Source organism: Melospiza georgiana, chromosome 10, assembly GCF_028018845.1.
Source record: "Melospiza georgiana isolate bMelGeo1 chromosome 10, bMelGeo1.pri, whole genome shotgun sequence".
Lineage (NCBI taxonomy): Eukaryota > Metazoa > Chordata > Aves > Passeriformes > Passerellidae > Melospiza > Melospiza georgiana.
Window position 1 is genome coordinate 399,309 of NC_080439.1, and position 27,720 is coordinate 427,028.

Consider the following 27,720-nt stretch of genomic DNA (forward strand, 5'->3'; position numbering starts at 1 on the left):
AGTACAAGAGTTCAGCTTTGGCTATAACATTCAGTCAGGGATCTTCAGCTGTTGTTATTGGGAATGTTGTGACATGAGCTGCAATTGCTGCTGCTCAGCAGGACATTTCCAGCCCTGGGCCTGAGCTTTCACCCAGCACATGGGTCTTTATGCTGCTTATGCCTTGGCATCCCAGAGAGCTGTCAGACACATTCCTTGCATGTGGGGATTCCTCAGGTGAGACTTAGTGGAGAGAAGGATTTTGTTGATTCTTAAGGCAGCGATTGTTTGTGACACTGATGAATGTGATGTTACCTTGAAATATGAACTCACCATCAGCTGTGAGCATCAGTCAAGAAAAGATCTGGCACTTAAAATCCATGCTGTTCACAGTCTGTGTTTTGCAGCCAGCTGTAACTGAAGCCTCAGTTCCTGTGATGATGCTCCTGGGACAGAGCCCGATGGCATCTGCAGAGTGGGGCATGGAGAACAAGGGACCCCGAGCCACAGAGAGGGACTGCAGCCCCTGTGCCCCTCTCCCCACGGAGAGACAGCAGAACATCGTGGTGCCCTCAGAGCCAGCACAGTGCAGACATCTCCAACAGGTAACTGCCAGGGACAGCCTGGGACAGCGGGAGCTGTGGACTTTAATGCAGAAACTCATTTGCTCATAATCTGTGGGGATGAGTTTTGGAACAAAGCCAAGAGTGCTCTGATCATAGTCGGAAATACTGATATAAATGGTGGAAGGAATGGATGTCTGTAGTATAATATATATAATACACATGCAGACATTTTTCTTCCTGGCACACCAAGAGTTGTAAACCAAATGAGTACTAAAGCAATTTACTTAAGAAAAAGTTAGGCACATTGCACTGGAAATAGGACTGATTGTACTACTTTACCCCAAAATAATATACTTGATATCTTTGGGTGTCAAGTGAAGCCTTTCTAAACAATGACATGTTTTTGTGGCCATCTTGGCCAGGTTTGTTCTTTCTGCTTGATGAACAGTGCACAGAGAAGGGGATCTCCAAGGAGTGAATTTTTTTGCCCTTTGGAAATGTGTGTGAAAGGGACAGCAGCATATGGACTTGGCATGCCCCAGGCATGGCTGTGGGAGCCTGGAACATTTCGTGCCTGCAGCAAGTGTGGGAGAAGGGAGCTGTGTGGTGATGGCAGTGAGTTACCTCTGAGAGCAGGAGCAGGGGGGCCAGCCCTGTCCCAGTGTTCATCACAGCTGACGTGGGGAACAGGCCTCATACCATGCTCCTTCCTTGCCTCATGGGCCGCAGCAGAACCGGGAGCTTCCCTTGAGTTGCCACAGGCAACATCTCGACCAGAGAGTGAAATTGCTGGCCACAGCAAAATCAAGCCAGGTGCTGAAGGAAGGGACAGAAGGTGGGCTGGCTTTGGAAGCACAGCTCTGTCAGCAGTCAGAGCCTTCAGCTGTGAGTGGAGGCAGAAGCATGCCGTGGCTTTTCCGAATGTACCACTGTAAGATGTTTTTATGTATCAGAGACTCCAAATATTGTACAGAACAATGAACTAGAAATGAGACCATAGAACTCTTGCACAAATTGCAGATGAGCACAGGGCAGGTGAGCACAGCACAGCCAGATGGGCACACACAGCACACATACACAGAAAGCCTGAAAGAGGCTGCACATGGCCATATCCTGCACAGCAAGTCTTCAGCACATTCTCTAAGGCAGAGCTTGCAGCTGTAATGGCAGTGTATTTGGTCTCTCATTATGGATTTTGGACAACAACCCATTCAACTTGAAAATAACTTGTACAGTTAAATAGGGTGTGTTTTTCTGTGCTCCAAATGTGTGATGCACCCCAGGGAGGTCCAGTGAAATGTTCATATGCCTTTCAGTAGGTGTTATTGCCCACCTTAACAGAAGATGTTCTGATTCACGTTCAAGGAGTACTGATAGAGGCTTGGGCCTGTGTCCCACTGACACCCTAAGCAGATGCTTTTAGTCCCTCACTTTTTAATGTTGGTATCTCCCTGTTTTTGTTGGAGCAGCAGCAGCAGCACTGGTCTGGCCTCACTGTCACACGTACCTGCACGAAGGTGCGGTGACACGGCGCCATGGCCTCTCCCGTTTCTGCTGAATGGCGTTGTGTCTGTTCTGCACTGGTGATGGTTCCCACACCCTAGCAGTGAATATCACATCCCATTTTTGTGAAATGACACTGATTTGCAGATACACAGTCCCTTCCTAGGGCTATGCCTGCCCCAGTAACTGCTGGGAACCCCACAAGCCCTGGCAGAGGTGGCAGAACTCCCCTGTGTGCAGGGCGGGCCAGGCGCACACAGCGCTTGCTCGTGGAGCAGGGAGAAGCATGAATGGGAGCAGATTTTAGGTTTATTTTAGTCAAGAAAACCCAGGGATGTTAATTACTGAGCTGTCATCAATTTCAGTAACTGCAGAACCCAATTAGCCTCTAATTTTAGTTTCATGCTAATGCCATTGTCAGCTCTTTCCGTAGCACAGGTGAGGCAGTCTTAGATGTGGCTCCACAGTTGCTTTGTGTGGGTGGCTGCTTCCTAGAACCTGACACACAGCAGGGAAATTGGGGCAGCATTTGGAAATGCTTTGAAAGGCCCTGGGGTTTTTATGCAATTTTTTTATTGCTGTCCCACTGCTGCCACACACACGGCTCACGTGGGCACCAGCCCTCATGAGGCACAATTTCCCCTTGGCTGACACCCCACCTGGCAAATGATAAGGCTCAGCACAGTCCTGCTGGGGGTCTGAAGGGGGAAGGCTGCTAATTGCAGGATGCCATAGGCATGCACCCTGTACCTGTAAGCAGCAAGGAAGGACTGGAGTGTTCTCTAGGCAGTGGCCACCTGTGGCTCTCTGGGACACACCAGGAAGGATGGCAGCTCTGTCCCGCTGTGCTGGCCTGGTCTGAGTGCTCTCCTGGACACGTGTGCTGTGCTCCATGCACCCTGCTCTGGGCTGCAGCACCACTGAGCTCAGCCTGCCCAGCATTCCTCGGCACTGGCAGGGGTGGGAGTTCCAGCTGTGGCTGCACTTTGTGGCATTCTTCTGCTTGCAAGTATTTCTGCACAGCTCTGGTCTCCCCATGTTATTCCTCATGGATCTTGTGCTGGTGTAAAAGTGGTGCCTGATGGAATAGCCTGGGCTGTCTGGAAATACCTGGGCACAGCTGGGTTTGCAGCACAGTGAGGAGGTTGGTTCTTTTCTGGAAAATACCAAGCACATAGAAGGGGATAAATGGGAGATGAGTGCCAAGATCTATACCAGGAGCTCAGCACTTTTATCCAATGGAGCCACGGCATGGGAAAAATGTCCATAGGATGTAGAAGTTTATTTAAACATGTATTTAATGTTAATGAGTGGACCCACAGCACAGCTTTCTGAGTTGGAAGCCAGTTGCTGAAGAGCAGCTGAGCTTGATTTGCAGAGAATTGTTGTTCTCCAGTGGATTTGCAGGTGCAACACAGTGACATTTTAACTGTTTGGGCTTCCCTGTTGTGCTCTCAGCCATCCTGGAGGGTACACAAAGGCTGGAGGATGACTGGAACGCCATAACGAAGTTGTCCACAAAGAAGCTCAGTGAGGCTTCAGAAATCTCCACTGGCTCATGCTGCTTGAGAGACATGTCCAAGCTGATGGTCACATATAGGTCCTTATAGCTCCTTTTGAAGGTTTGAATGCTTTGTTTTCCAGCAGAAGAGCTTTTCTGGGTGTTATTTGTGCTGGACTGACCTTCAAATAAAACTGTTACTAAGACCTGACAACACAGTAGGTATGACAGCCCTGTCAAGGAATGGATAATCTCCAGTCTTTAAATACACTTTCTATTTATGTTGACAGTGTAAAGGCATCTCAGGATTTTACCTGCTATCCCAGACTTACACTTCAAATGTGCCACCAAGGAGACTTCTCTGCATATCTCTTTCTATTTCAAAACTTCTAAACTGAAAAATATGAGTTGGCAGATACATCACTGCCTGTTGAAGCTCACAGCAGAAGAATGTTCAAAGGGAAAAGAAAATATTTGGAAAGTATTTTTTTTACTATCATCAAACAGACCTGGAAATTGTATCAACTGAGGGGATATACCAGTTGTTCCTGCAGCCTAATTTTTCATGGTTAGTTTATTTTTCATGTTTATCAGAATGTTTCAGTTCATACCTCAGACACCTCAATCTCTGCAAGTGTCAGGGTTCCCTGGAGGGGCTAGCAGCTCTGTGTGCCCCCAGATCAGCTGGCAGACATCTGCCTTGTGTTAGGAGAAACATGATCTTCCCACTGGCTTGGACCCATGGAAGGGGGTGGGAACACTGTGAAACTGCTGCTTAAACCAACACATAACCCAGCATTTCAGAATAAATAAGCAAAATTAGTTGCCTGCATTTTCTCAGGGAAAAAAAAGGTTGAGCGTTTTCAGGAAAAAATGATGCTTTTCCACACTCCCTTGGAGAAGCTGCTGTGGATGCCAGGTTGGTTGTTAGCCCTGGGCTTGGCTGCTGGGGACTGGGCCACAGAGGGATGGTGGAGACTGCCTTGGTTTTACCATCTGACTCCAGATCTGGCTTCTGGCCTTCTCTGACCCTGCCAGTGCAGTCAGCAGGGCTTGGCTGGAGTTAATTGAATTAAATGGGACACTTGCCAGGGACACCAGTTATCGCCTGCAGTCATTAGCACAAGAAGGGTGTAAGGATTAGCTCTTGTTTGCTGTCTCAGGTGTTAGTGGTGATACCAGCTGACATGTTAAGGTCTTGTCAGCAGCAGCATGTTCTGGAAGAGACAGCAGCCTCTTTAGCTGATAATACCTGTATCATTTCTTTTAAATGCATTCCTCATTGCAGTAATTTTTTTTTAGTCCTTGCTTCGAATAGTTTAATGAGTTTCATTTCATCTCTCATTTCAGGGGATCAGCAAACGTAAAGGACAGGTACACTCCCTTCTGAGTGACAGCACTTCCCACAGCCTCGCTCTCCAGCCCCTGGAGCCTGCTGCAGCAGCCCTGGGAGCCCGGCCATGGTGAGGGGTGAGTGCTGCAGGGGCGTCACTGGGCTGGCTGTTGCTGTGTCACATGAGCTCTGCACTGGGGGAGGAAGGACCTGAGCTTTTGATTTCTGAACGATATTGCCCTGATAAATAAAGAAAAGATTTAAATACTGCAGGAAAGTGTGGAGATTTGCTCTTTGGCATTCTGGATGAGAAATTCTGGTCCTGAAGTCTGTGCAATTACTGAGGCAGCACTGGGCACATGCCCGTGGTTCACCTGCCGTGCTGCCCACATCCCACGTGCCCAGTCCCACCCCTGGCAGTGCCCACCTGCCATGGCCCACGTTCCCCATGTCCCACCCACAGGGGTGCATCCTCTGGGTGGCTCCCCTGGCAGTGAAGCGCTGCTGCTTCCTGGGGCTGGGGAGCACTAATTAACACTAATGAACAGGCAGAACTGGTGATGAGGTGCTGAGCTCAGCCGCCTCTGCCACCCACAGTGTCTGGGCAGTGCAGCCTCCGCGCAGGGGCTCTGGGTGCCGGGCAGCAGAGCAGCCGTCCCTGAGCAGGCAGAGTCCAGCGCCTCTGGGTGCTCACATGGAGCTCGGGGTGAGTGTTCCTGGGCATGGCTGGCAGGGAGGCTCTGCCAGAGCCACGGCAGCCGGCACAGCAAACCTTGGCCTTGGCTCCCGCGGGGATCCATGCTCCCGGAGCCCCCTGCCACAGGCAGGCTGTGGGTGACACTGCCAGTCCCACACAGCCCCCTGAGCTCTGGCTGCTGGGAAAGGCCCGCTTCAAACTCGCTTTGGGCGGTCTTAGAAATTGCTGAACTTTCAAACTAAGTTCTTGTGATTGAATATTTATTGTTGAACTCAGCATGAAATGTAAAACAAAGCCTAAAACTAGGGATGCTTTTGATTTTAGTGTAAATGCTGACAGCATTTTTAATTTATACAGTATTTTAATAGTGAATGCTTAAAATTATTCTGGTGTTTTGTGTCCTCAGCTGTTTTTCTCTCTACTGTGGTTAGCCCTAGAGTGTGCATTGGAATGAGTAACATGCAGAGATCAGAGACTTACAACAAGCTCAGCCTAGAGTGGTTTAAGACACGCAAGTGTAGGATTTTCTGGCAGTGCCAGGGGTCAGAGCTGCTTTATGGTCCCGTTCCACATCAGAAGAACGGTTGAGGCATTCCTTTGTGCTCACAGCACTGTAACAGGGTCAGCTTTCACCTGGCTGGAGCCTGCCAAGATCACTAATTTGAGTCCATTGTGCCATTGGAAAATTGTTCATTTTCATGGATAAGTCAGAATTAATGTTGTGTGGCGGTGGGAGTGCAGGTCAGTGCAGGGTCAGTGAGGCCACTCTGGGGCTGCTGGCCCTGACCTTGGCACAGACTGCCAGGGCCAGTGCTGGTGCCAAGGCACAGCTGCCAATATCTCCTATACTCTGCCGTAGTATCAAGAAATACAAATATACAGGACTTGGGCAAACCTAAAAAAACCACAAAATGCCTTTTGGTCTCTTTTACAGAGTCCCATCAATATTTCTTTCATGTAAATGTCCGTGGGGCTTTATGCCTCCACAGTGAAGCGCATTCCAAACAGTAACTGCAATAACTAGTAAAAAGAATTATAAGGCACGGGGCAGAGCTGGACTCCTGCTCTCCTGCAGCAGAGGCACTGCTGGCTGCAGCTCTGGAGCTTGGCACTGATGCACTTGCACTGCACAACCATCACTTTCTCAAATGGATATGTCACTTACGCTTTCCTTAATTAAAATTTCAGCTATCCCTGCCTCTGTGCACATGCCTCTGTGCACATGTGTCTGCCTGAGCGCTGCCATGTTTGGAGCTGTGTGGTGGCTGCTGTCAGAACCCAGGAATGCAGCCTCAGGAACAGAACCCTGCACAGGCAAATGTGGCAGAACCTGGGCAGTGTCTGCAGCAGCAGTTAGGAATCCGGGACTGGGAGCTGACTGTGCTTGCATTCCCAGGAGGACAAAGCAGGGCCTCGATTGCCAGGTTTGCAATTTTTAAAAAGCCTTTACTTTAATGAATGTGCAGCCTGAGGGTCATTGTTCTTTTTTTGTTCTGGGTTGTTTTTCAGAAAACAAGATCAAGTTAGAAAATTTAAATCTCTGCTAAAATATAAATTTTATCTACAGAAGTCCCTCTATGTGCTTCCATTGTTAGTATAAAACAAATTTATTCACTTCTGTAGTTGAAGTTGCATTACTAAAGAACATAAAGTTTCTTTAGTGTTGCTTGATGGTTTTTGTCTGGTTTAGAATGGAAATTGGGATTGTATTACCATCTTGTGGCTGTAACACTTGTCAGTTCATTTAAATTAATGTTTTAGTTTCTTATTTATTACTGCAAAGTTTATTTGTTTGTTAGGAATAATACCCAGATTTGTGGTGCTGAGAAGGTGAAGCTGCAGCGTGAGCCCCCCTGGAATCCTCGTTGTAGGAGAAACGCACTGGGAGCAGCGTGGACAGGAGGTTCACCAGCACTCTGGAGCTCGCTCTGTCTGTGAGTCTGTTTGTGTGTCTCGTGATTTTCAGCTTGTTTTGCATATCCTGATGCTACTGAAAAGTCAAACTTTTTCAGAAAAGTGTAGAATCTAATGAGCAGTGTGTTTGAAAACCTCAGCCATTCCCAGGACAGGTGAGTGATACAAACGTGGCACAAGCAGGTGGAGATGGGCATCTTGGGAAGAAAACATCAAAGGAATCACAGGGCCAGGGAGCTGGAGATGTGTGCAAAGCCACCCTGCTCTTCCCTCGGTGCCACTGAGCTTCAGTTCACAAAGAAAGCAGCTGGAAAAGTTACCCAGAAATAGATGACCTTTCAAAAGGCCTCTAACATACAATTACCTGATGTTCACTGAAGTGGTTCACGTGCTTCCCACTCTAAATAATTTTCTAGGTTCACCCATGTGTGAAAAGGGGTCTGATTTTATGGAGGAGGGCAATGGAGGAAAGAAACTTCAGAAAGGAGAAAAATATGCCAGGGAATTTTACTGGTTGTTTGCTTCCAGGGAAGAAAAGGGCAAATAGTTGCAGCCACCTCAAAGTCACCTTTTGACTTTGAACTTTAAAAGAAAGGAGCATGGGAGAACTCTGAGGTATTGACAGCACTTGACAGAAGTTGTTCCATGGAGATAGGTAGTAAATTTAGGATCCAGTGGAGTTTGCTTTCTTAGCCAAATGACAAGTTCTTTTTTTCCCTACAGTACAACAGAATTATTACAACCCCTGTTTTCCTTACTGCCTTTTCTTTCCTTCTGCCCTGGGTCATCGGGCACAGGAGATCCTTTGCCTGTATGGCCAGCAGTGCTCACACCAGGGCTGGCCATGCCCCCTCTGCAGAGCTTCAGCTCTGATCCTGGACAAAGCAAGTGAGTTATCTGGGTCTGCAATCTATAGTGGGCTTTAGGCAAAATACTTTTCTAAGGAAATTATTTCTATGGTTGGAACAAAGTGTCTCTCCCCAGCACCTCTCCAGTGGCAGCTGTGCCCAGGTGCACGCAGCAGTCTGGCCTCAATAGTTCAGTGTTCTCTGCACTGCCCTGACCCCCAGCAGCCCAGGGGGAAGGGGGCAGAGACCACCCCCACGTGGGAAAGGAGCAGCATTCAAAAACCCAAACGCTTCTTGAAGCCAGGGAATGGCATTCCCACATATGATGAGAGAGCACACTGGGCAATAGAAACTATGTTTGTATGGAAGAAAATAATTTTAAATAACCTTGGAATGTAAAGATTTTCATGAACAAAAGGTAATGGCAGTCCCCTCCCCCATTCAGACAGACAAGAGCATCAATGTGGCACTTGTAGCACTGAAGCACTTTTCATTTGGTCGAGTATCTGCTTGTGGGGAAAAAAAATCCAAAGCTGAGCTTTGGACCTAAAGCATTAGACTTGCAATTCCACAGAATTATGTGACTTTGGAAATGTTCTATTGTTTTTCAGTATGAGCTCATGAAGCTGGAATGAAATTGTCCTTTCGGGACAAAACAAAATAGATGAAAAATAAATGCTCATGTCAGGTCTGGAGACCAAGGGGGTCCTGAGCCATGGTCTTTAATATGTTTCTTTTCCATCAAGTTCAGGAGCAACTTTGAGCAGGATTTGCTGCAGTTGAGGGAGACAAAAAAAATCATATTAAAAATAAAAGAAGAACCCTGGATAAGGTTTTTCAAAAAGCCATTTATATCTTCTGTAAGACATGCAGATGCAAAAGTGAATGGTGAGTCGGGAGTGCACTCGGGCACACGGTTCCAGCAGCAGCTCCCAGCTGCCTCTGAGTGTGGCTCTGCTGGAAGGCAGGTCAGCCTGAGCTCACAGCAGCATAACTGTGGGATGATCTGGAGCTCCTCATGCTTCTGCCTCCTCCTTTTGGAGGCCACACAGTGTGCACATGCTGTGTCCCTGAATTCATGCCTTTTCTGGCGATTTGTTTGCCTGATCCTTAAATTTCTGTGTTCATCTCCAGGGCCCAGAGCAGAGCCAGGCTGCCAGCAATTGCTGAGACCATGGGCAAGTGCCTTGGCCACCAGGGTGAAAAGAGTGCAGGCACACACAGCTGCACTCCCCATGCTCCAAGGGCAGTGTGCTGAGAGCTAACATGGCAGAGAGACTGAAAGATGTGAGAGTTTCTCCTGGAGCCTGCTTTTAACTCTCCATGGCCCTGTTTGGGAATGGGCTGTAGTCACTGCATGCCTTTAGCTTGAACTTGCACTTCATCAGTCTGGGAGGAAGAATGGAAGAAATGTTCTGAGAGAAAATTCCATTTATGTCTTCTGCCACCTGCTAATGGCATATGTGAGCTGCTGCATGCCAGTAGCTGATGGCAAAGATAACATCAGTGTGGAGAAAATTGTGCAGTGCTGAAAATGAGACTCATGTTCCAGATGACCTGATAGTTCAGTGCCTGCTGGGGCCAGGTGTGGGGCTCTGCTCGCCCACTCTCACACAGACACACGCACAGAGTGATGGCCTTGCTGCAATCCCAGAAATCAATAATTTAGGGCAGGCAAAAGGAGAAAAGCTGAAAAGCTTCTATTCACATCCAGCCCCAAATCAGGCTTTGCTGCATATACCTCCAGCCTAATTAGTGTGAGCCAGGATGAGGGAGGCTGACAGGAGGGAAGAGCTGTCAAAGTGCCCGGTAAAGCTGCTGGGCTGAAAACTGACATAATGGCAGAGTAGACAGTGGGCAGCTCTTCAGGAGTGAACATCCATTGACAGTAGTATCTTTGAGGCACTCAACAGCAAAATCCTTGTTGCTGTTCACCCTGGTGGCACCTGGAGATTTTGCTCAGTGAGGGAATTCATGGTGTTTTGTGTGAACCAAGAGGTAATTGTGAGCAACTACTTAAATAGCCTAGTTATGTTTAGAGAAGGCTGGTTCTGAGAGCAGCTAGGATCTGTGAATAAACATATTGACACAGGTGACCACCTGATCTATGCATTTGGATCTAAAAAAAGCCACTCTGCTAAGTTTGAATACCTCAAAGTAAAGCTGAGCAGACAGCAGACGCCACAGCCGTGCCTGCCCAAAGCAGCAGGGCATGGGGCTCAGCACGTCCTGCCAGCCCGAGGAGCCCTCCTGAGGGGACCAGGGCCTTGACTACCAGCCCTGAAGCGCCCTGTGCACAGAGAAAGGTAAAGGGACTGGGCCCCCTAAATGGGGGTGGACAAGCCCAGAGGCTTACCTTGGTTAATCCTTGGGCAAACATGCTCGGTGCCTGCTGAGTGCAGCAGCTGATCCCACCTGTGCCAGCACTGCCCTGCACAGCTGGCTGGGGCTCCCCGGGGACAGAGGGCACCTGCTCCCAGCCTGGAGTTCCCTGGCAATGGAGAGAGCCCCCTCCCCACCTGGGCATCCCGGGGGCCAGTGGGCCTCCAGCTTGGCTGTGCCCTTAGCAGTCAGAATTTTTGGAAGAGAAAGTCTGTGAGAGAGAAGACAAATGTGAAGCTGTTGAATGTGTTCAGCCCTTCAGCACAGGGGTTGAAGAGTTCACAGTGACAGCTGAGATGAGGCCAGCCTGCTGGTGGGCCCCAAGCTGCCCCTGCCCCACCAGTGAGCACCCAGCTGCCTCAGCCCACTGTTAACCATGGCTAGATTCAGCACAACCTAACAGCACAGAATTATAATGCCCTATGACATGGAAATGGGTCAGAAGCAAACTCTGTGTCTTTCTGTATTAACACAGGTGCCACTGCTGTCTTGGAAGGTTTCACAGCCCTGAGATTTTGCTGCTTATGACTTGAAGCAACCAGCATCACCTCAGGCTATAGGCAGAAAAATTTAATTGAACCACAGTGCCTCTCTGCTAGACAAACTGCAGAAAGATAACTTGCTCCCAGAATGCCAGGGTTGTCTGGCCACCTTCCAAACAATCGCTGCATTCCGTGCTTGAATGCCTATCAGTGAATTTCCAGTACAAAATGTGAAGAGAGACAACTAGAAATCAACATTGGGTGTTTCCTTTACATCTCCCCAGAGGGGAGGGCTGTTGGCATCATATATTCAATCCCTCAGCACCAGCAGACACAGGTCAGTGACAAGACAGGTGAAAGAATAAGGCCTGAGGTCAGTAGGTGCCCGGTACAGCCACTGAAGCTGCCTGCTTCCAGTAGCTGAGGCTGCTGCTCTTGGGGAAACAAAACTCCTGCCTGATGGTAAACATCTTCAGTTGCCATACAGAAGAACTTTAAAAGCCAACCAACAATCACCTAGCCAAGTAGAAAAATATGTCAAATCAATTTAGGGTGGAAAAATATCAAAAATCAAGATGAGATGGACATGGCACGTCTCCTGCCTGGAATTCCTGGGAAGGTCTGTTGGTGGCATGCCTGGTCATTAGTGCTGGTTGGACACAGGGCCAGGAGCGTGCTGTTCACCCAGCAGCCTGATCCCCATCCTTCCTGTGGCTGAAGGAGATGCAGGTGAAGCCTGGGTGGGGCAACTGCCAGCTGTTAGGAAAGATCACTTACGGCCACAGGTCACTTCCCCAGCAAGGTGTACCTTGTTCCAGGAGTGTTAGAGCCCTCCCCAGTGGCGTGGGACCTCCAGGGGGTTGAGAAAACCCTTGGAGCAAATAAGGTGAATGGCACCAAACTTTCTGGGGAATCCATTTTGGTGAATGTTGCCCAGCCATAATTCAGAGCCACTCTTTGCAGTGTGGGCAGGCAGAGCAGTGTTCATGTCAGGATGGTGCAGGTCCCCCTGCTGAAGCTGAAGCCCCTAACAAGGAGAAAGAGAGCCTCAGTTGCAGGGCTCAGCAGGCAGGGTCAGATCCTGCCACAGTTTTGACTCACAACTAGACGCACTCCGTGCTTTGCAAGTTCCAGATCTTAAGCTTTTTGCATTTCAGCTCTGCAAATGCTCGTCAGTGGTTTAGCCACTTTTCATCTGTTAGACTTCTTGGGTTTATCCATGCTCCATCCAGAGTTCCCACCCATTAAACTCTATTTTTACTGCCTTTTCTCACTTTAAGGGGAGGAGGTCACCTTCAGAGAGGCTGGTTCAGAGAACAGTGGTAGTAGCCATGGAGTGCCCTATCTAGTGAAGTCTCAAATTAAAGAGAAGAAGGCTCTGAAAAGCATGATAAAGTCTTTGAAAATTAAGATAATACTAGTGCAGGCCCAAACCTGCTGCTAGTGTGAGATTCAGAAGTGTTGCTGCTGAACAGCAGTTCCATGCCAGGAACCTGCAGCAGCTGCTATGGATGCAGATCCATCCTTCAGCTGATCCTACAGCATGGGTTCTGGACTCCTCCAGTTCTTGGACTCCTTCACCTCTGCATCACCAGGATTTCTTCAGCATGGTCATTAACAGCTCACACATAGCTGCCACACCTTGCAGCACACGCCTCTGCATTCCTCACCCCGCTCCAAGACATGCTTTGTTCATGGACTCAGCTCTCAGAGCTCCCACTCGCCCTGTTATTCACATGGGATCAGGTTATTTGAAGTGCTGGCAAGTTGTGGTCATGATGGGTTTAGCCCCAGCCCTGTCCTTGAAAGAACAGATCCTGTCACCTAACCAGTACTTTTGGGACGTATTTTACCATTTGTATAAAGAAAAAATGTACTGGAAATACTTATCTGTAGTGAGAATCTTTGGACCTCAGTACACATAGAAATCCAGCAGTGTCCGTTGTTTGACGTGCTTTTGTCTGTTCTATAAGCTGTGACCAGAGTTCACCAGCTTTCTCCCAGCCTGTGCTCAGCTTTTAAAGCTTTGCCTGCCGTCTCTCACATTTGCCAGGTCTCCAGTCCCCAGGGATGCAGTGCCTGGGGGGAGCTCTGGTCGACAAGCCCCTCACCCTGGAGGGTGCCTGCACTCTGAACCTGGCACAGGCCAGATGGAAAATGGTCCCATCTCCCCCTTTCTCAGGGATGTTCTTACACAGCACAGCAAATCAAAACCTCAGACCAGCACAACTCTTATTGTTGCTTGTTCTGCAGTCTGGAGGGGAAAAAAGGAGTCCCAGCTCCTATTCTCCACAGTAGTGGTTGGCAGACCAGTGGCTGGTTTCTAGACTTGGCCAAGGGAAAGATCTGAGTCCTTGCTTAATATTAAAAACCTTGGCTTAGGCTGATTTCATTTGCCAGTTTTTTTTAATTCTACTTTCAAATTTTATTTCTTTATTTTCAGTTTAATCCTTTCTTTTTAAGGTTTACATAGCATCATCTGCTTCTCTGATAGCTCTGTCCTTTAGCTAGACTTATGACCTGCACTTTAAAAGTGGACTGTGATCATCACAAAAATCCCTCCTTCTGGTATTTTTGCTAGCATCAGTCCCCAGAACATGGGCCTTAATGAAGGGAACATATTCCCTACTGATGTGCCAGACAAAAGTTCATGGCTTTGTCTTGCTGAAAATGAAGTCTTGATTATTCATGCAGTTCCCAATTAGTCATTCCACACCCTTGAATTATTTCTGACAGATGTGAAATGCCTTGTGCTGAATTCCTACTCCAAGGAACCTTCTGCATGACTGGTTTATCAGTGTATGCAAGCAGACTCATGATTTACAGTGCTTCATCATCATGGCATGTGTAACACTGAACACGATGACTAGGGAAACCAGACCCACCTATTTTGGTCATAGGTTCAGAGCCTCCCAAATCTGCCAGCAGCTGCACAAGGGGCGCTCACACAGGGCTGGTGTGTGCACGGGGAAAGCCAGCGTACACTGAGGATCTCAAGAACGGATTGTCTGAGGGCCTATGAACTCACTCTCAGCGGTGATATGGACACAAGTGCTAACCTGAAGGCCCGTTTCTGTCACTTGTCCCTTTCTGGCTTTGTCTCTGCTGCCAGGAGTGCTCTTCCCGCTGGCTGTGTGCTCGGCCGAGCTGCGTGCCGGGCGTGGGTCCTGTCCCTGGGCCAGCCCTGGGGACGGAGCTGCCCAGCCGGGAGGGGATGCCCAGCCTGTGCCCTGCCCTGCTGCTGGACAGCCCAGGCAGCCGTCCCTGCTGGCCCTGGAAGGGCTGACCTGCTCTCACTGCTGCGTTTCGGCAGCATGCCTGAGCACGTGGCCAGGCCTGGCTCCATATCAGGTTAAAGGCATTACCTATGCAATGGGAGATTTTAGACTGGGATTCCACATTTTTCTCCTGCAGAAGTCTCTGTCACTGCAAAACAAAATAATAGCACCCAAAGCCATGTTAAATCATTGTAGTGATTCCAAAATCCATGGTTCCTCTGGCAATTAAAAAAGCTCCAAGCTCACTCCAGGTCTTACAACTGTGAATTTTGTATTTGCAGTGGTGAAACTCCCCTCTTCTTGTTATCCACAATAACAATAACAATGTGTTATTGTTCCATAATGAATCATTTTTGTGTCATGTTTGACTTGGTTTGGGGATTTAAATTGCATGCCTCACTGAAGGGAATCTGTAATTGAGATACAAATCTGAGCACCTGTGAAAGACTTCAAGTTTTGTGTACATGCCTAAGTATAAATATCTAAATGTATGTTTTACTACTTTAAAGGCATCTACACAGGATGTCAGTGGAGGTTGATCTGTCATCACTCTGTCTTGTCAGCAGAGCCACTGGATTCTGACGGCTGAACAGAGGCCATTAATTAAAACTGCCAGGTTTTGTCAGGCCCTTGACATGCTCCCTAGATAATTCAGTCTTATGCATTTCAAGTGTTTGCAGCAGGAACAAGACAAAATCTTTCAATTTCCCTGCTCCATTCTATGCCTCTCTTTCCAAGAAAGAGGATTTATTCCTGCAGCAATAGCCCTTTGCATTTTGAAGCGAGGGTGTTGGTGTAACTTGGTTCTGCATTGAGAAGTGCGAGGGTTTGTGATGACTCCTCAGAGGGAAGCTCTGCAAAGGTTGTGGCAGTGACTCCCCACCCTCAGGAAGGTTACAGCGGATAATGCCACAAGTTTTGCAAGAATAAAGAGCTTTTTCTTACTGTTCTAAGAAGGTTTTTTGCTAGAATAAGCAAACAAGAATTGGACCTGACTTCAGGTCCCTCTGCTCCCACAGCTATCCTCACTGGGGCTGCAACTGCCCCTGGGGAGATATGGCTCTCAGCCAGTCGTCCTTAAAGGAGAAGTGTTAGTTTTGCATGTAACTGTGACCTATTTTAAAATTTTTGCTATATATACGAATTTACTCTTTATAACAGATCCATGGACCCTTTGGAGTGCATATGATGGAGAGCCAGTGGTCAGCCCTTAGAGTCATGTTTAGAAAACACCATCTTTGTTTGTTTTACATGTTTATAATTGTCTCTGACTATATTATCATTTGTGAATTTCCCCAGTAGCTTTCAAAGTAATGTTGGTTTGTCTTGATAGTAACACTGCTAAAAAGCGCTTAAGATGTCAAATACAAGAGCAGTTGTTTGCTTCTTCTGGCTACTACAACCTACCAGATATGTAAATCATGACCCATATTGCTACAGCTTCTGAAATCAAAGTAAAGCCAAATAATGCATAGCCCAGCATAGACATATTCCCTAATGACACAGAAGTGTGGTGCTCCAGCCCCCCATTTTATGGGAGAAAAGGAGCATGTATGATGAGAGGTCAGTGCCAACTTCTCACTTCCTCAGCAGTGACTGCAGTTGGTGTGGGACAGTCTGCTCCTTCCAGGCGTTGCTCAGAGGTGGATCCTGTTCAGAAACCCCTTCTCTGCCCCCATGGAACAGAGCGCTATGGCACCTTCACATGGAACCATGCTCAACTGGATTGTCACAGATTTGCCTCTGGGGCCAACCTGAGCTGCAGCAGAGCATGGAGAAGACAGTTTCAGGTAAGACAGCAGATGCACTTTGCACACTTGTGAGGGTTGCCGACAGCAGACTTCCATGGGGAAGTCACACCAGTAATGAATGTTCCAAAGGGAATTGGGCTCCCACGCCTGCAGGGAGGCAGCTATGGAGGCAGGTATCTGGTGTCTCAGTGTGCCAGAGGATTTCCCCACAGCTCACCTGGGCTCAGGTGGTGGGCTTAGAGACTCCGTTGCCCATCTCACTGTAGCCTCTGGGGCATTGTCTGCACAAACTAACACAGTAGTCAGGTCCCTTCTCATGGCCTGCCCAGGGAATGAGGACTCTGGGCCTCCCTGGGCCATCTCTGCCCTCAGTCAGCCTGCCTGAGGAGTTTGCTTTGTGCTGCATGGAGCAGTAGCATCTCCCAGGAGCACAGCACGGAGCAGGGTGAGGAGTAAGCATAATGCTGAATTACAAGGTATTGTGAGTAAGAGCATCTGCCAACGTCAGCAGATACATGAGGTCAGCAAGTTTGCATTCCTCCAGGTCAGAGAACAGAACAAGTGTGATCTTATCCCCATGGCAGTGCCCCCACACTGCACTCACTGCTCTGCAGGAAGGGACAGAGAGCAAACTGAGGGAACAAACAGGCACGGGCAGCCTCCAGGTGAGAATGCACACGAGAGCAAGCACACTGTTTTCCCACAGCACGAACAGCCAGGCTCGCAGCATGTACTGCCAAAACCATAAATGTTCCCTTGGGAAACCAGACTGCGTTTATGAGGGACTGTGAGATCTGGTGTCTGCTCACCTGGGGAGGTGAGGGAGGCATTCTCTTTAAAGTGATGGATCCAGTCTGGTGTCCAACCCTGCCACACCATCAGGGAGAGGACAGCATAACAGAGGAATTGCATTTTCCTTCTCCTCACTTGTTATTCTGTGTGGTCATGTATTAATTCTTAAACTCAACTCTTTTAATTATTTTTATAACCCTTACTAAGGTCACTCTGAATATTACTGTAATCCTTATAAATACAAAACCCCCTTTCTCTAGAAATTTTAGCCATCCAGCTAACATGCCCTATGACTTTGAAATCAGTACAGAGAATTTATCAACAGGATTTAAAGTTAAATTAAATTTAGGATGAAAGCTATACCTTACACCCTCAAGGCTTATAAATTTAGTCTTTTCCAAGATATAAGTGCATGTCCCCAAAATGAATATAATTCTGAAAATTTCTTATGTTGTCAGACAGAACCAGACAGTTTTAGAGGCATACATATGTGTGCAAAGAAAAGTTATGGTTACAAAGGCACATCCTGGATTACAGAAAACAAATGTCATATCATACAGAGATTTCCATAAGGGTGGGAATTGCTCAGGATTGGCATAGGTCAAGCATAACTTTAAATGCTATTCCTTGGGCAATATCTAAAGGATCAGACTCTATATTGAACACCTTTTCTCACTGTAAACTACTCAGTATCTAGATAAGTGCTGAATACATAAATAGATTTTTATATTGATGGCAAACCCAAACACCTACAGGTGACTGTAGCTATTGGGTATCAAAGATAGAAGTCAATTTCTGAAGACCTACTTGGATAACACAATTATCCTTTTTGATGCATAAAACTTGAATAGGGCTCTGGGAATTAGCAACATAAAAATAATGTCAGTGATGAATTTAAAATGTTGCCCAAACACGGAATTATAAGGAAGCCTTGGGAGAGGTCTTGTGGTGAGCTTGGATCTTTCCATAGTTTTTAATTCTGACTATTAGATTTTTCATAATCTCCAGTGGTTACTTGGCAACTGCTGTGGGCTATTGGATGACCCATCTGGGCAGCACAGGGCAGGACCCCACAGCTGCACGCGGGGCATCCTGGCTCTGCCCATGCTGCTCCTATTTTATAACTGCAGATCTCAAACAATGAACAATGCTTGATAGTCATCGACCTGATTTCAGAAATGGAGTAACTGTGATGCAATGAGATGAAGAAACTCACTCGATACCATTGAATCAATTGATGTCCATGCAAGGATTAGACACATTTCCTCATTCTTGATGCCATTTGTAACTTACCACAAAAGAACACTAAACCCAGTTCTTATGGCCATTCTCCATGCTTCAACAGACCATGGCATCAAAGGACTAAGCAATAAATCTTCCCTTCTCTCAGTTTGTTTTTTTTTTTAAGAATGACTGTTATGAGAGAAAAGAAGGCTTCAGCAGCTGCAGGAAAGAGCCCTCACAGTGCATTCTTTCACCATGTAGTTCTTCTCACATTCTGCCTTTCTGTTCCCTCACCGTGCTCCTGAAGAACCCTGAGTCCAACCAAGCGTTAATGCCTGCAGTGACATTGCTATGGATCAGATTCTGATCACTTTCATCATTAAACCCTTTTGTTAGTGAGAACCAGCATTCTGCCTAGTGAGATTGCTTATTGACCAGAACGTCACTGCTGTACAGCTTTGGATTTGCAGGTCTCCAAATGTCTTAATGTACCGTGTGCTACTCCCTGCAAACATGACGTTGAAAAAGAGGGATTGTCCTGCAGTCATGATCCTGCCAGAAGCAGCCTGTGAGAAAGCTTTTTCTCTTACAGCTGAGAGGGCCTGTGCCAGTGACCCCTGCAGCAGAGCGTGCCCGCGTGGAACAAGGGCCAGCAGGCATTACCAGGCTGTGGGGTTCATTTTAGTATTTCAGCAAGAGGAGTCTAAAAAGTGTTAAGTCTAATGATTTACAAAGTGAAATCAGGGTTACAGGGATCCTACCTGTGTGCAACTGTCAATGAGTCATAGGAGGAAGCAATCCACAGTCCATATTCCACAGGGAAAAGCCATATGGACTTGTGACTTGGGGTTCTTTGTGCAGAATGCAGGTCCCTGTCAGGTTCCTGTCACTGGCTCTATTTCACATCCCCCAGCTTGTCTTTGGGAGCAAAATGCCAGACGTACGCAGTTGTACCTAAACTGATTTCAGTTGGTGTGCCCTCAGTGGCCCTGCGGTGTCAGACCCCTGCCCGAGTGTGGCTCTGGCTCGCAGCCCTGCAGGGGCTGTGCTGGAGAGCTCTGACCAGAGCTCCGGAGCCCCTGTGGCACCGCTGACCATCCTCCCAGGGCTTGCTCTGAGCCCAGCACGTGCCTGCTGCCACAGGAGTGAGAAAGCAATTCTGATAGGGAAAGACATAAACAGAAAATGTGGGAGGGAACTGAAAGCATCTCTCTTTTCCTTGCACAACTTCAGCTCCAGCTTTCCAAGTTTCTGCTGTTCATCACCTCTTCTACATGCAGAACAGTACCATGTTTCCCTTGTCTGAGAAACACCATGAAGTACAGGCTTGAAAATCCTTTAGTTATTTAACACTCAAAAGCACTTTTTCACCCCATATCCTACATGGTACCAATTCATCTGCAAAAACACAGATACAGAAACAACAGGGTAATGCAACGTGCATTATACACTGCAAGATATGCTCAAGAGAGTTTACACAGGGCACTGCTCAGTGTTCACAGGACTAGGCAGGAGATCAAGAAACCTTCTATTTTAATTTGGGCACTGACTTGCTCTGAAGTTTTGAGTAAAGGGGAATAATTTCCAACTTAGGTTTCAGTTTTACTGTCTGAAAAAAACTAGGAGGTATTATTTATAAAGCTTAGAGAACTTCCACAAAATTTGCTTAAAATCCACCTGTTAATTACATTTCAACAGAAGCTGAGATGTGTCTGTGTACCCTTCACAGAAGCAGCACTTCAGAAACAGTTCATGGTACAGAAGAGATGGCATATTTCTTTTAACAATGGGGTGTTTAAGGCCTGGTTCTGCGAAGTACACTGGAAGAAAACAGGTATTTCCTTATGCATCATGCCCTAGGAAAAGATATTTAAATATGTCTGTGTTCTTAAAAAGAGAAATTTCAAATAAATTCTGTATGTACTAGTATGCTAATATGAACATCATGCCTGCATGCAGAAATTTAACTTTTAAAAAACCACCCCCTTTCTGCTGCTTGTATGTACATTGGTATTACTCAACCTTCAGGTTCTTACAAGGCTCACTGTGAGCCTTCCCACATGCTAAATCTATCCTACTAGGTATTTACTCACCATTATAAAAGTCTTTTACCACATGAATAAACACAGAAATATTTGCCCAGGTTAACTGTGATATTGGGCTATATAGAATAAAACTGCACTGTTCTGTGTTTCAGCACCCTGCTTCCACAGAATTTTTAGTTCTCTGGCTTGTTCTGAGCTCTGTGCAGTCCCAAAGGCCTGGCTGGCGTGAGCCCCTGTGCTGGGCAGGCTCCCCCTGAGTGCCACCCGTGCCTGAGGAGGCACCCCCAGAGCACAGAGCAGGCGCAGCTGCAGGAGCTGCTTGCTCCGCCGGGTGGAGAGAGCAGGCACATGTCCCCCCCAGCCTCCACCTCTGACAGGGATGTTTTCTCAGAGCCCACATCCTCTCCTTCAGCAAACCTGTACACAGCTCTCACCGTGTGCCCACCTGGTTTGCACCGGCTCGGCCACGCCAGCATTCCATCGGTGCTGACAGGGAGGGCTGCTGGCAACGGGCCACACGCGTCACAGCACCCAGCCCACGGCACAGCGTGGGCTCTGTCACACCGTGCGCCCTCCTGGGCAGCGCCGTGCCACCTCTGTCACCCACGGGCCCTGTCCCCCAACTGCTGACCCTGCCCTGGGCATGGGGCCCTGTCCCCCAACTGCTGACCCTGCCCTTGGCACGGGGCACTGTCACCCAACTGCTGACCCTGACCATGGCACGGGGCAATGTCACCCAACTGCTGACCCTGCCCTTGGCACAGGGCCCTGTCCCCCAACTGCTGACCCTGCCCTGGGCATGGGGCCCTGTCCCCCAACTGCTGACCCTGCCCTGGGCACGGGGCAATGTCACCCAACTGCTGACCCTGCCCTTGGCACGGGGCCCTGTCCCCCAACTGCTGACCCTGCCCATTTCATGGGGCACTGTCACCCAACTGCTGACCCTGCCCTGGACACGGGGCCCTGTCCCCCAACTGCTGACCCTGCCCATGGCACGGGGCAATGTCACCAACTGCTGACCCTGCCCTTGGCACAGGGCCCTGTCACCCAACTGCTGACCCTGCCCATTTCATGGGGCACTGTCACCTCACTGCTGACCCTGCCTTTAGCACGGGGCACTGTCCCCCAACTGCTGACCCTTGGCTGGGTGCTGGAGAAGCCTTGATGTTGCGTGAGCAGTGCACCCCTGGTGCCACAGGCAGCGCAGGCACAGACTGATCCTGACCCCACTGCCTGTCTGTGCTCCTGCTGGCCAGCTGCCCTGGCAGGACACGGGTGGGTGTGTGTGGGTGACACCGGGCACTGCACAGGTCAGTGCTGCTGATTCGGGCACCACCACCACCAGATTTCCCCTGAGATATAGCCAAAGCCCAGTGTGCTGTTCCTGTGTCTGGTTTGTACGTGCAGCACTTTGTGCCGATCCCTCCCCACCCTGACCTAAACGAGTTCCCTTCAGGTGCTGTCAGGTCCATGCAAACAACAGCAAGTGTGATTGTGGTTGGACAAACACCCAACAATCCCCCTCTCCTTGTTTTGGAGGGAGTCTCTATGTCCTGACTAGTCCCCACAGAGACCACAGCTTCTCTTCTTGGAGACAATTCCATGTTGAGAGCTTTTAATGACTTTCAGATGTCTTAACAGAATACAAGCCCCTGAAGAGAAAATTCCTAGTCTTAACTTGCAGAATTTATGAGCTGATTTTTATCCATATGGAATTATTTATAGTGCAACTGAGGAAAAAAATCCTCCGAAGGATGATGCTGAGTATATCACCTCTTTGCAATGCATTACAAAAGAGTTCCCACACCATTTAACACCTACAGGACAATTCCACTCATCAAAGTTCTCATGGAGAATCTGTTAGGGCTTGCCATGAAACAGGTAATTAGTTTGGGAATCCTAGTAGTGTAATTTAATTATTGTGGTATTTTTCATTTAACCCAGTAGTTTGTATCACTTCCATCAGTTTACTCTGACAAATGTCAGAACATTCACTTCCCCAAATGTTCTGTTTTCCCTTTTTTCTCAGGCTCCAAAACCTGACCTCTGAAAATGGTTTGAATTTGCAAACCCGATACACACTGAGATCACTTCTTCAGCATTAATGAAGGACAAGTTGTGCCTTTTAATCATGTTTGTAATGGAAATGCTCATTTATAAAATAATAATAACAATACAAAATGCAGGTCCTCATAAACAACTGTTATTTGTCTACCCCAAATGCTTTTAGTTGTGCTTAGCAAGCTCTCCGTTTCTGATGATTCTATTTTTAGTAGATTTCAGCAGAACTACTCATATAAGATTTAAAACAAAATTAACAGCAGAAAAGCGGAGATTTACATGAAGAGAATTTAGGTTTATATTCAACACGTCATTTTAGTGTCTGACAGCAGGACTATTTCAGTAGATGCAGTCACAGACGTTGATAGTAGCTGTACAGTTGGATGAGAAAAGCAAGAATTAGCCACAGAAGTACTATTTTTTGCTATGTATTTTGCATACAGATTCCATGTGGAGACAATCAATCCACTATCTGCTACAAACCCCACATTTCTGCTTTTGTAGCAAAGTTAGAGCTAATCCAGACTGTAAGTTTTCTGAAGCATGTTTATGCAGAAAAGGCCAGGGAACCAGTTTTGGCTGACTGCTGTCTCATGTCCTACATGATGTGGCAGCAATAGAGCTGTCAAAAATTGCTCAGAACGTAAATATGTACATGTTTCCCCACACCTTTATTTATCCAGCTCTGATCTCTGCTTTTGAATTCCTGCTTAGCAGGAAAAGGGGAAAGAGGGCATTGCGCTTCTGGAAGTGAAATGTGAGGGCTGCAGGTGCACATTCCCCCTGGAACCTGAGCATCCCACGGACCCAAGCAGTGGCTCCTTAGCACAGATACCACCACTCCAAACAACCAGGACTCCCTGGGAGCTACATTTAAATAGGCCATCGAAACATCATTATTGTGGAGTTGCAATGGCTTTAATGTCTACTCTGTAGACAAGTATTACATAAGTCCTTTAGGAACTCAGTCCTGAAAATGGATTTATGAGTACAGATCAAATTGTGCCACATAGTACTTATTTAAAATATCTGACAAGCTCTCTGAAGTTTGTCTATGTTCCCTTTTTTGCTTAGACAACATATTAAAAACAAATGCCCTGCCATTATTCATGCTTTTAACACTGAGATGTAATTGATAAAGCTGGTGAAAAGTCTGAAGAATAGTTTATATACAAAGCAAAGTGATTACTTACTGTTCAAAGCTGAAGTTTTCAAGAAAATGAGCAACCTAGATTCTAGGAAATCCAGCAATGAATTATTGAAAAGTCCATTAAAATAAAACCATGCCAAACAGAAATATTTCAGACACACCAAGTCTATCAAAGAGATGTGGATTTTCTCCAATATTGACACTTTACTTAATATGAGTTTGAAATAAATGAGAGAGTATGCTGCTGAACGCCACATGAGCTCTCTGAAACCGTTCACATTTCTGTCTTTACTAGGTTAAATGAAACCTGATCTGGATTCCACTTGATCATAAGACTGGAATGCTGAAAATGCTGTAATCTATTTATACATCAAATTGAAGAAACATTGCATGTCTTTAAATTTCCCTGCATTCCAGTGTATTAGCTAAACAGCAACAGTTTACAAACTGTTTCACGTTCAAACTGAGACAAAGACAGACCAATGCAACTTATTTATCCTAAAGCCAGGATTGATTTCCTGGCTTTAAAACTGTGGCCCAAACCCAGGTCTGCTCTGTGCCTTCCCTAAAAGCCTTGCAGCAGTAATTCATCATTAGTGCCAAAACATGGTGGTTGCCTTATGATGACTTCCAAATCCACAGTTCTTTTTTAGCATCAAGAACAATCCCAAACTACAATCCCAAACCAGATTTGCAGCTCGGATTTTGTCCATACTTCTCTTCCCTCTGCCTCTGAACCACAAATGGTTCAAAATACAGCCGACAGCAAGGCTGAGAACAATTGTGGTAAATAACAGCAGCCAAATCCCACAGATGAAATCCATACAGGGGCTTATTCAGCCCACGAGGTATTGGCAGTAACCCATCCACCAAGAGAACACCTCAGGCCCCCCAGTGGAACGCAGTCTCCACAGAATGCTGTCATTCCCCTCAGTTATTTACAGAATAATTTACAGAACAGCGGTGTTTGACCCATCATTCTGACTGGAGGAGCTGCTCCTATTCAAACACCACAGCTGTGTGCAGCACAAGATCTTCAGAAAAAGTAAAGGTGCCCATCATGAAGAAGAGCCTAATATGCTAAAGGCCTGTCTGTTGATCTGTGCAAATGTGCATTCTAGATTTTAACATCTCTCAGTAAAGAAAGACACACCTGCCACTGACATTTGATGGGTTTTGCCACTGACTTGAAAGGGATCAGGATCAGGCTAAAAACTGATGATGGTATTTCATAACATCTATTCATTTCTACTTGCCCTTTCAATGTGTTTCAATGTGTGAAACAGTGTCCATCTTTCTCACTTGTCATTCCTATGGTTTTTTTTCATTGGTTGTTGGATTTAGTGCTTATTATTTCCCATGTAGAAGACTATGAACACTACAAAGACAAAAAGAGCAATTTGTTTTAGAGTCAGGGGAGAGGAAAATTCTGTGCTCTTTGTCACATGAAACTTTAGGAGCCTGAAGCTAAATACTGCAGTACTATTCATGGTTCTCTGGATAGTTAGTGGCCTTTATAAATGCAAAAATCCCACTTAGACATTCAAATAACTGATTTGCCATTTTCTGTGCCCTTCTTCCCTCCAGCAGTCTGTAACCCGGTATTTGTCTTCCAGGTCTTGTGTCTTACAGCTTGAAATTCAAAAGAACTTGAAATTCAATTTACAATTGCATCTCAGTTGGGATTGAGACTATTTGGGCTACTTTAGAGGAGTCTTAAAAACAAGAATAATTTGAGTCAATGTCTTACTGTCTAGAACCACGAGTTTCATAAAAAGGAAGATGTACAGTTTACAGTAAGGAATTTCTATACTACTGTTTATTTTAAAATTTATAATGGTAATGCAGGATTTGATATGGGTCATCAGAAACAGAGTGCTCTCTTAGAATATCCAGTTTTTAGTAACTCCTAAATTTCTCCTCAAATTTGAAAAGACCCTAGGGAAAAATAAACTGCTTGTCACTTGTTCATTACTGTGCCAGTATGTTACTATTGCTAAGACAGTATCACATGGCCTGACTAAAATTTAGGTCTCAGTACTCAACACACAAAAGAATGGTAAGTGGAGCCCTCAACAGTTCTCTATATCTGCAGATAAGGCAGATGAGAGAGAAAAAAATGAAGATCAAAGAATGAAAAATAACTTGTACAAAGCCATACTGCAGATCAATACCAACTGAGGGGTGAGACTGAAGCTAAAAAACAATCCCCTAAACGTTTCCTACTGACTTCCCCTCAAACAGTCTCAGCCTGGACTCCTGACCCTTGACTAGATGCCCTTTTTGTTAGATCAATGGCATCCTCAGGCTAGATTTTAGTCTCTAACTGTAATCACCTAATGTTATTAAAGGCTGAGATAACTGAACCCATGCGCTCTGGATACTAATAAACTGACTCTTTTTAATATTCCTATCTCTTTCTTTTGAAAAACATCGTAATTTTAAAGTTTATATCAGGGCTTTTCAAAAGCTTAAATGTACACATACACCTATTAATACACATTAATATTAATGTATAATAATATATAATACATATATTGACATACATCTTTATCCAGCCATGCATTCATTTCTGGGTGTGAGCACGTATGGGGCAGTGTGCACTCCATAAGCATTCAGGGGTTTAGTGTGTGCTAGTGCCACACAGACTTCAGCCACCATCAGTGGAAGCACCACCTTTTGACCATTTAAAATTCTAGAAACAAACAGAAGATTGTAGTGCCATTTTCACTGGGTATCTACAACTATCACACTCCAGAATAACTTCTTTTTTAGTCTTCTATCACTTGTGGGGGCATTTCTGCCCTCAGTCCAGAGGCTGTGTGAGAGATACTTTCACATGACTGGTGCATGATCTTTAAATGGCAAAATATGTAAAATCACCCACAGTGAGAACAGGAGAACCACAAGGAAAGCCACTAAGTGTCTCACTGACACCTGTATGGGGATCCTCCTAGTGAAGAGTGTAATGGTGAAGGTGACGGAGAGAGCAGAGGAGAATTACCCAAACCCCTGTCGGGTGACACGGCAGCGGTGAGAAGGAGCCTGCGGCCCTTCCCTGCCTGCTCCATCTGGCCTGTCCAGGTCTGAACAGCCAGCACACGGACACCGGGAGGGTGCCGCTGAGCGGTGCTCGCACACGCAAACAAAAGGCACCTGGGAATTCCTTTTAGCTAACTGTGGCCAATGTTGTTCTTGAAGGAAAAAAGGAATAAGTACATGCTTGACACTTAATGAAAATATCAGTGTATTTGTGCCCAACATACTGGAATATTGTTCAGCACTAATTCAACATCGCAAAAATATTATCAGTGTAACGCTGGCAAGGCCATTGTGTGATTTACTGTGTGGATCTTGGCTAACATGGCTGTGGGCTGTAGCAATTTTCATACTTGATTTTTCAGAAACCTTTCTGGTTTGTTAGTGAATCAGTTCACCTTATTCATTCTTGTTCCTTATCCTTTGACTATTTTACTTTTATTAATCTCCCATTCTCTTTGCTAGACCACACTAGCCCGTTCCTTGTTGCGCTCCTGACGGCGGCGCCCGGCCGGTGCGGGAGCAGCGCGGCCGTCGGAGCGGCGGGGACCGAACCCTGCTGAGGGACCGTGCCCTGCTGAGGGACCGAGCCCTGATGAGGGACCGTGCCCTGCTGAGGGACCGTGCCCTGCTGAGGGACCGAGCCCTGATGAGGGACCGTGCCCTGCTGAGGGACCGCTGGGGTCAGGCCCGGGGCCCGCAGCCCGGAGGGACACGGAGGGGCTGGAGAGCATCCAGGGAGGGGAACGGAGCTGGGAAAGGGGCTGGAACACCAGGAGGGGCTGAGGGAGCTGGCAAGGGGCTCAGCCTGGAGAAAAGGGCGATCAGGGGGGCCCTTGTGGCTCTGCACAGCTCCTGATAGGAGGGTACAGCCGGGGGGGTCGGGCTCTGCTCCAGGGAACAGGGACAGGAGCAGAGGGAACGGCCTCAGGCTGGGCCAGGGCAGGCTCAGGGTAGGCACAAGCAGGAATTTCCCCATGGAAAGGGGAGTAAGGCTTTGGCACTGCCCAGGGAGGTTTGGAGTGCTCATCCCTGAGGTGGCCCAGGAAGGGCTGGACGTGGCACCCAGTGCTCTGGGCTGGGTGACAAGGTGGGCATAGGGCACGGTTCGGTCTCAGCGGTCCGTTCCAGCCGGAATGAGGCCGCGGTGCCGCGGGTCAGGGCCCCGGGCAGCG

The 27,720-nt window shown here is 47.1% G+C and overlaps 2 long non-coding RNA genes across 8 annotated transcripts in view; both read left to right on the top strand.

The window, feature by feature from the left end:
• LOC131087305 (uncharacterized) overlaps positions 1-7,474 on the top strand; it is a 40,678-nt gene extending 33,204 nt beyond the window's left edge. For 4 of the 7 annotated variants that reach the window (XR_009114882.1, XR_009114880.1, XR_009114879.1 and 1 more), the window contains 4 exons: positions 387-584; positions 4,900-5,019; positions 6,768-7,003; positions 7,379-7,474. This is a non-coding gene — a long non-coding RNA (uncharacterized LOC131087305). Of the gene's footprint in view, positions 1-372; positions 585-4,899; positions 5,020-6,767; positions 7,004-7,378 lie in introns of all 7 variants that reach the window. The other 3 variants (XR_009114881.1, XR_009114885.1, XR_009114883.1) reach the window with 2 other exon arrangements.
• Positions 7,475-15,235: 7,761 nt separating this feature from the next.
• On the top strand, positions 15,236-26,846 carry LOC131087306 (uncharacterized). The gene is made up of 3 exons (XR_009114886.1): positions 15,236-16,273; positions 19,949-20,084; positions 26,396-26,846. It is a non-coding gene; the product is annotated as an uncharacterized LOC131087306 (long non-coding RNA).
• Positions 26,847-27,720: the final 874 nt, after the last annotated feature.